Source organism: Dermacentor andersoni, chromosome 6, assembly GCF_023375885.2.
Source record: "Dermacentor andersoni chromosome 6, qqDerAnde1_hic_scaffold, whole genome shotgun sequence".
NCBI lineage: Eukaryota > Metazoa > Arthropoda > Arachnida > Ixodida > Ixodidae > Dermacentor > Dermacentor andersoni.
In genome coordinates this window covers 142,980,094-142,986,448 of record NC_092819.1, presented here as the reverse complement: position 1 = coordinate 142,986,448, position 6,355 = coordinate 142,980,094, and the positions used below count along the sequence as shown (strand labels likewise).

Below are 6,355 nucleotides of genomic sequence, written 5' to 3'. Positions count from 1 at the left end.
GCAGGCCTGTCAAGGTACTGCAATAGCTCATGTACACTACAGACCAATCTCAGAAAAAAATTGGTAATATGTCTGTCAAGCAGATCATGAGTGCAATGGACATCCGTTTAGAAGAACGTTTACGCGGACGTGGAAATTGCTTTTAGAAATGACAAGTTTACATTATAATCAACATGAAAGTATTTTTGGTTCAGTTCTCTAGGCAAAAAATATGCATCATGGTTATTTCTTTAGGCCAGTAGATTGAGCACGTGGCGTCTGAGCGGATATATAAAGCGATGTAAAAGCGTTGACCACTACAGGACTCTGGCCGCCTTCGTCGCATCTCCTTTCTTTGCATCGATCCTAGAGGTGAGAGAAGCATACATATACAGTTTGCTATATAACTGAGCCTTGATATCCTCAGTCTTCAGTGTATTTAAAGAATAGCCATGTATGGCTCACTGTTTCAACAAATATGAAATTTTAATCCGACTGGCATTATTAGTCTTATGGGACGTTTCACTTGAGGTAAAACTTAAAATTGTGAAAATGCTACATAGGCAGATATAACCAAGGTAACGTTTCTTGCCGTGGCTTCGAAATACTCAGATTATTTTTTTCACTCCGCCTAATTATATAATTATTATAAGTATACTCAAATTCTCAATTCCTAGAATTATATGAATAGGGTTATTAACACAATTGCACAGCAACATGACAAACTCCCCATACAGCTTTCTGCTGCTCAATACGTGCCATATAAAATGGTTTTTACGAGCATGAAAGATGCCTGCGGATACGCACAAAGTGTGTCGAGCGGCCAATTGCGCTGCAACTTTGCTTGTATGCATCCACACATCCTCGACCTGGACTTCCTCACCCCGCATACTGCTCTCATATGATGTTCAGCCAATACTCTTCGCCCTGACCTGCTTATTCTGAATCCTGCTGAGCCAACTCCAAGACACTCAGTTCCGTAGACTTCGTTCGCTTGCGACCTTCGGCACGGACTTACGTTGACGCTTTGTAATCCCCACTGGTGCCCGACTGTCACAACATCGCGGCTCCTATACACGACTTCCTCCTTACACACGGTACCACTGTTATCTGTTACTGGGAATAGCGTCTGCCGGCCAGTGGTCAACTTTGGCATGATGACAGAAGTGCTGCCACGGAGAATGTCTCTGGCCCAGCTTTTCTCATTGCAGAATCCTTCAGTGGCATCTGTTTTCTTACCGCGACATATTTGACTTGAAGGATAGTTTTTTAGCTCATACTACAGCTGTTAAACATCGCACAAGTACCTACGATGCCCCTCCTGTTCATCTCCGCCCGTATTCAGTGTGGCTGGCTGAGCGTTGAGTTCTTCTCGCAAAAGTTTGCAACATGCTTGCCAAGAGCATTATTGAACCCTCGTGTAGAACATGTACGTCACCTCTTGTAGTGCTGAAACTAAAAGACGGCTGAGGACGATTTTCCGCGGATCATCGGCATCTTAAATGGGTTACAAGAAAGGACGTGTATCCTCTAACTCGCATTCGTGACGCCCTTGACTGCCCCCATCGTGCTCCCTAGTCCTCATCCGTTGAGCTTCGATCCGGCTACTGGCAGATCGTGATGAATGATCTAGACCGCGAGCAGACTGCCTTTATAACACCCGACGCTCTTTTCCAATTCAGAGACATGCCGTTCGGTCTATGTAGATACAGTCCCTTCTTAACGGTTACAAATGGTGGACATGCCTATGCTACTTGAACGACGTTATAGTATTCTCCCCAACATTCGCTACGCACCTCGAGAGCCTCTCACCAGTCCCGGACGTTTTTCGTTAAGCCGGTCTGCTACACACCACATCAAAGTGTCAAATTGGACGTTCTTGGATATCTCGTAGATGCTAACGGAGTGCAACCGGACCCAGGCGATATTCATGGATTTAGGCATTTCCCTGTTCAGAAATGTATCAAGAATGTTCTCAGCTTCATCGGTCTTTCCTCTTATGTCCGGCGCATCATGAAACATATTCGGGACAATAGCACGACCACTGACCAAACTTTTGAAGAATAAGGGACGATAACGAAGCATCCGTGTCCTCGCAGCTCATCAACATTCTCACAACTGAACCCGTTCTCGCCAATTTACATCCCTCTGCGCATACCCGTGTCCGTACAGATGCCAGTGGCCACGGAATCGGCTGAGTACTAGCGCAATGCGAGCGCAGCAACGACCGTGTTATCGCTAACGCCGGAAGGCCCCTCTCATCCGCTGAGCGCAACTATTCCATCACAGAGCGTGAGTTTCTCACCCAAGATTGGGCGGCTGCGAAGTTCCACCCATGCTTATATGGCCCACCCTCGTCAGTCGTCATGGACCATCACGCGCTTTGCCGGTTGCGCACACTGAAAGATCCTACAGGAAGGCTCGGTCGCTTGATGTTACCCCCCTCGTAATATTCGTTATTTGTCATCTGCAAATCTGGCCTTGCCCACAAGGGCGCTGATTGCCTTTCTCGCTACCCGGTCGATGAGCGTGTAGACGCCGACACTAGTACCGCCAACGACATTTTCTCTTTGTTTAACCATCGCTAACATCGCCGATGAGCAGTACCGGGACCTATCGCTACGAGTACTCTACACTATGTAACAGATGTAGCAAATAATGGCATAAAGGTAGTGGTGCTGAAAAGAGCGCCACACCTGCGGGGCAGCTGGCAGCGACTATCTCTACTAACAATGGGCTGGCTGCGCCTTAAATCCCTTTGGGGTAGGTAGTTCGTGCAACTAATCAGGCTGTGAGTCACAAAAGCAACTACTTCAGAAGAACGAAGGGGTGGTTCGCCCGTTCATTCGTTGATTGACACGCACTGTGTCAGCTCATCAAAATTTTGCAACATGCTTGCCAAGAGCATTATTGAACCCTCGTGTAGAACATGTACGTCACCTCTTGTAGTGACGTACCGGGTATGAAGCGACAACAGGCCATAACACGGAAACCACTAACAAATAGCGTTACGGCCTCAATACTTCAGAAGAATATCAGCCGGTGAGTTCAACATGCGCCTGAAATGCGGGACAAGCGGCTGTATTTTCGCAGGTCCACCGTCGCCCGGCGCGGCTACGTTGAAGAAGCATCCATAAAAACCCAGTGCATGTTTGTCCCGTCTCTATAAGCTTCAGAACTCGGCAAAAACATATGCCGTGCGTAAATAAGTTACTAGTATTATATACGAAAAAAAAATTAAATTATGGGGTTTTAGGTGCCAAAACCACTTTCTGATTATGAGACACGCCGTAGTGGAGGACTCCGGAAATTTCGACCACCTGGGGTTCTTTAACGTGCACCTAATCTAAGTACACGGGTGTTTTCACATTTCGCCCCCATCGAAATGCGGCCGCCATGGCCGGGATTCGATCCCGCGACCTCGTGCTCAGCAGCCCAACACCATAGCCACTGAGCAACCATGGCGGGTTATTATATACCAAGCACTACACATAAATGAGTACGATGTCTTCAGTACAGATATATCCGGAATCACTTGCCATTCACAACAGTATTTTTTTTTGCACCCGCACTATGATTAGATAATACTGTTGAGTATATAGATTCGGCAACAGCATTTTAGATGATTAGGATAAAGCAGGCACAGCTGTTTGATGAATGAAAAAGAATGATAATCATGTTCAAAAAAGATGAAATAATAAAAAATTAACTTACTTTTAGAATAGGCTGAAGCTCACATGGCGAGAAAACTAGGGAGAAAGAGCGCCATGTTTCACTGTTATGATTTGGTCAGGTTTCTGCGTTGGATCTTCCTTTTCCTTGTATTGCCATTCGGAAATAGGACTGTGTTCTACGCATCATTTCACAGGTCGCCCTTTACAAGATATTACCATGGGATAATTTGATTTGGTCTTCAATAAAGATAGATGGCGTTAGCGTTCTACAAAGGAGAAGTTGAAACGCAATAGCTAGCTCTTTAGCCCGATTCTAGTTAGACGCTGAAAACGTTAGAAGCCTATGGGGCAAAATGCACAAATAATGCAGATACTTTTAGGACTAAGTGCCCAACGCTCATGTTGTATTTTAGAGATCCACTTCAGTTAAGCTATGGGAATGTATTCACCTGATTACCTATAATTGTAATTATATCTCTTCTATTACTATAAACACATTGAAGATACTTCGAATACGTGGCCGAATCACTCCCACAGCGTTGTCACATTGTAAACGTAGCATTCTTGTATTCAATTAAGCTTCTTGGTAAAACATGTAGAACTCTTCGTGAAGAGTCATCAATTTTCTGTTGCAAATGCACAAATACTAACAAGATTAATTATTAGCATCTTCAAAATAATTACAGTTCACCCATACATTTTACGACCTTAATTCAAATGCGAAAGCAGGGGAGCAGATGAATGTAGTGAAAAGACATCATTCCATTACTGTTGCACGAATGATATTTAGGAAAATATATGTTGTTTTTTATGTGCAGCTTTCTAGTCGAAGACATGGACGGCCTGCTTGGGAAATACGTCTTCGTGGTGGTTGCGGCCGCATTCGGTAAGATTACGCAGCCAATGGAGGTATTACTTCAACTTGACGGGGGTGGGGACCCACTGGAAAGGAGATGGCGACAGCGTTTGCGCAATCTGTTGTAGAAAAGCTTCATTATTTTTCTGTTCGCTTTGATATAGGAACAAACAGCAGAAAACTTAGGATCGCCTAAAATTGCCAAGAAGAATAGGGCTTCCCGGTGTCATATTCCTTTGATTGCAATGCACAGGCGAGATCATCACTATGTTTTACTGCAATTTGTCACCGATGTAATGTGTTTAGGACATTTGATGGGTTCTCAAACAAATACCTCAGCGAATATTATTGTGGTACTTTTATTGTAATGGAGACACATTTGTTCTTTTGGCAATGGAATAGGGCAGTTTGCAATTCTATATATTTGAAGCTGCCAATAGCCTTCGCGCTAGATGTCTCGCATGATTAAGTCGCAAGAGCTCGAAGTGTTTCTCTATGTATATTTTTTCGCAGTTCAGTAAAGCGACGTTGTTAGTGTAATGTGAAAATATTCAACTTTGGCTACATTGGTTTGCTACAACGATAAGTAATCACTATGCAATGTCTAATCAAACATACGCTATTCAACACGCATAGCATATATAAACCCTTAGTTATGTGCTACTCAAAGGTTGTACCTGGACACTAACGCTCTTGATTACGTATTCATCAGTAGCGTCAAGGAGGACAGATCAGGCACACGTAGAGCGCAGACTGTTTTGCTTAGATATCGCGAGCTGCGCATAGCCACCTGTGCAACAGTAATATTCTCGTTGAGGCACACAGGCCTTTACTTTTATGCGCTCAATCGTGCGGCCTGAATGCTGCGACAGCGATGAGGGTCGGCAGCCCAACGCGCTTGGGGTCCATGAAGGTGCGCCCTGCTATACGTATATGTATAAAAGTTATTTGTTATGTTCGAGCAGTCAATACTTAGTGACTGTGTCTGTCAACGTTCGGTTTAGAGCAGCATTTTTATTTCTTCATATTGGCGATCGTGCAACACCGGAATCCTAAAGTGGGAGAGAACGCCAGCACATAAGAATAAAAGAACGTATGTTTTAGTTGTCCCTTTAATAACCGCTTGCGCCTTCTTTCTTGACTGCGATTTGTCAATCGGTGTATCTGTCTTTCGGAGCCTATGACACCCGCGAAAAAAGTGACAAGCTGTAGGAGTTGCCTTTACAAGATGTTTTCTTGTCTTGGTACAACTACAGAAATTAAACTGACACTGAATCAGTGCCTTTTCTTCTAATATTCGAGAATAAATGTCTCTGTTATATAGTTAAGTTGCCAGAGTTGAAAATTGATGGCTATAAACACCAAGAAATATATATTCCAGTATTTGCTCTTTATTTCTCCTCCCCTTTTGGATCATACAAGCGAACCACTATCTTTGACTTGCCATTTTGCAGCTGCGCTGATTATGGCCCCAAATGAAGCTGGGGCATTTCCACTCAGTGTATATGAAACTATTGAAAAGGCCAAGGGACGAATAGAAGACAACGTCGAGTGACGAAGCATCAGTCTTCCTGACACAGTGCGGCTGGCTTGCGTTCCATTCAGGACACCTGCTTCATAACTGAATAAAATGAATGAAGCAAAATATACCCTGGAATGAAAACCCACTGCACATTATTGGAGACAAACTCTGTTTTGTGCAGAGTACACATTCATTTTTATTTTGTTTAGTGTAATCGCCTTTAAGCGCTGCTGTGCCTATATTTCTCATTCTGTTCCACAGTCCCATGCTAAATGAGCCTTCCTTACAATATTTCGTGTTAAACGAGAAGAAAGGGGGTTAAAC

The 6,355-nt window shown here is 43.9% G+C and overlaps 1 long non-coding RNA gene across 1 annotated transcript; it reads left to right on the top strand.

Annotated features, from left to right (window-relative positions):
• The first annotated feature begins 261 nt into the window (after positions 1-261).
• LOC129382758 (uncharacterized) lies at positions 262-6,149 on the top strand. The gene is made up of 3 exons (XR_008610816.1): positions 262-351; positions 4,472-4,539; positions 5,964-6,149. It is a non-coding gene; the product is annotated as an uncharacterized lncRNA (long non-coding RNA).
• Positions 6,150-6,355: the final 206 nt, after the last annotated feature.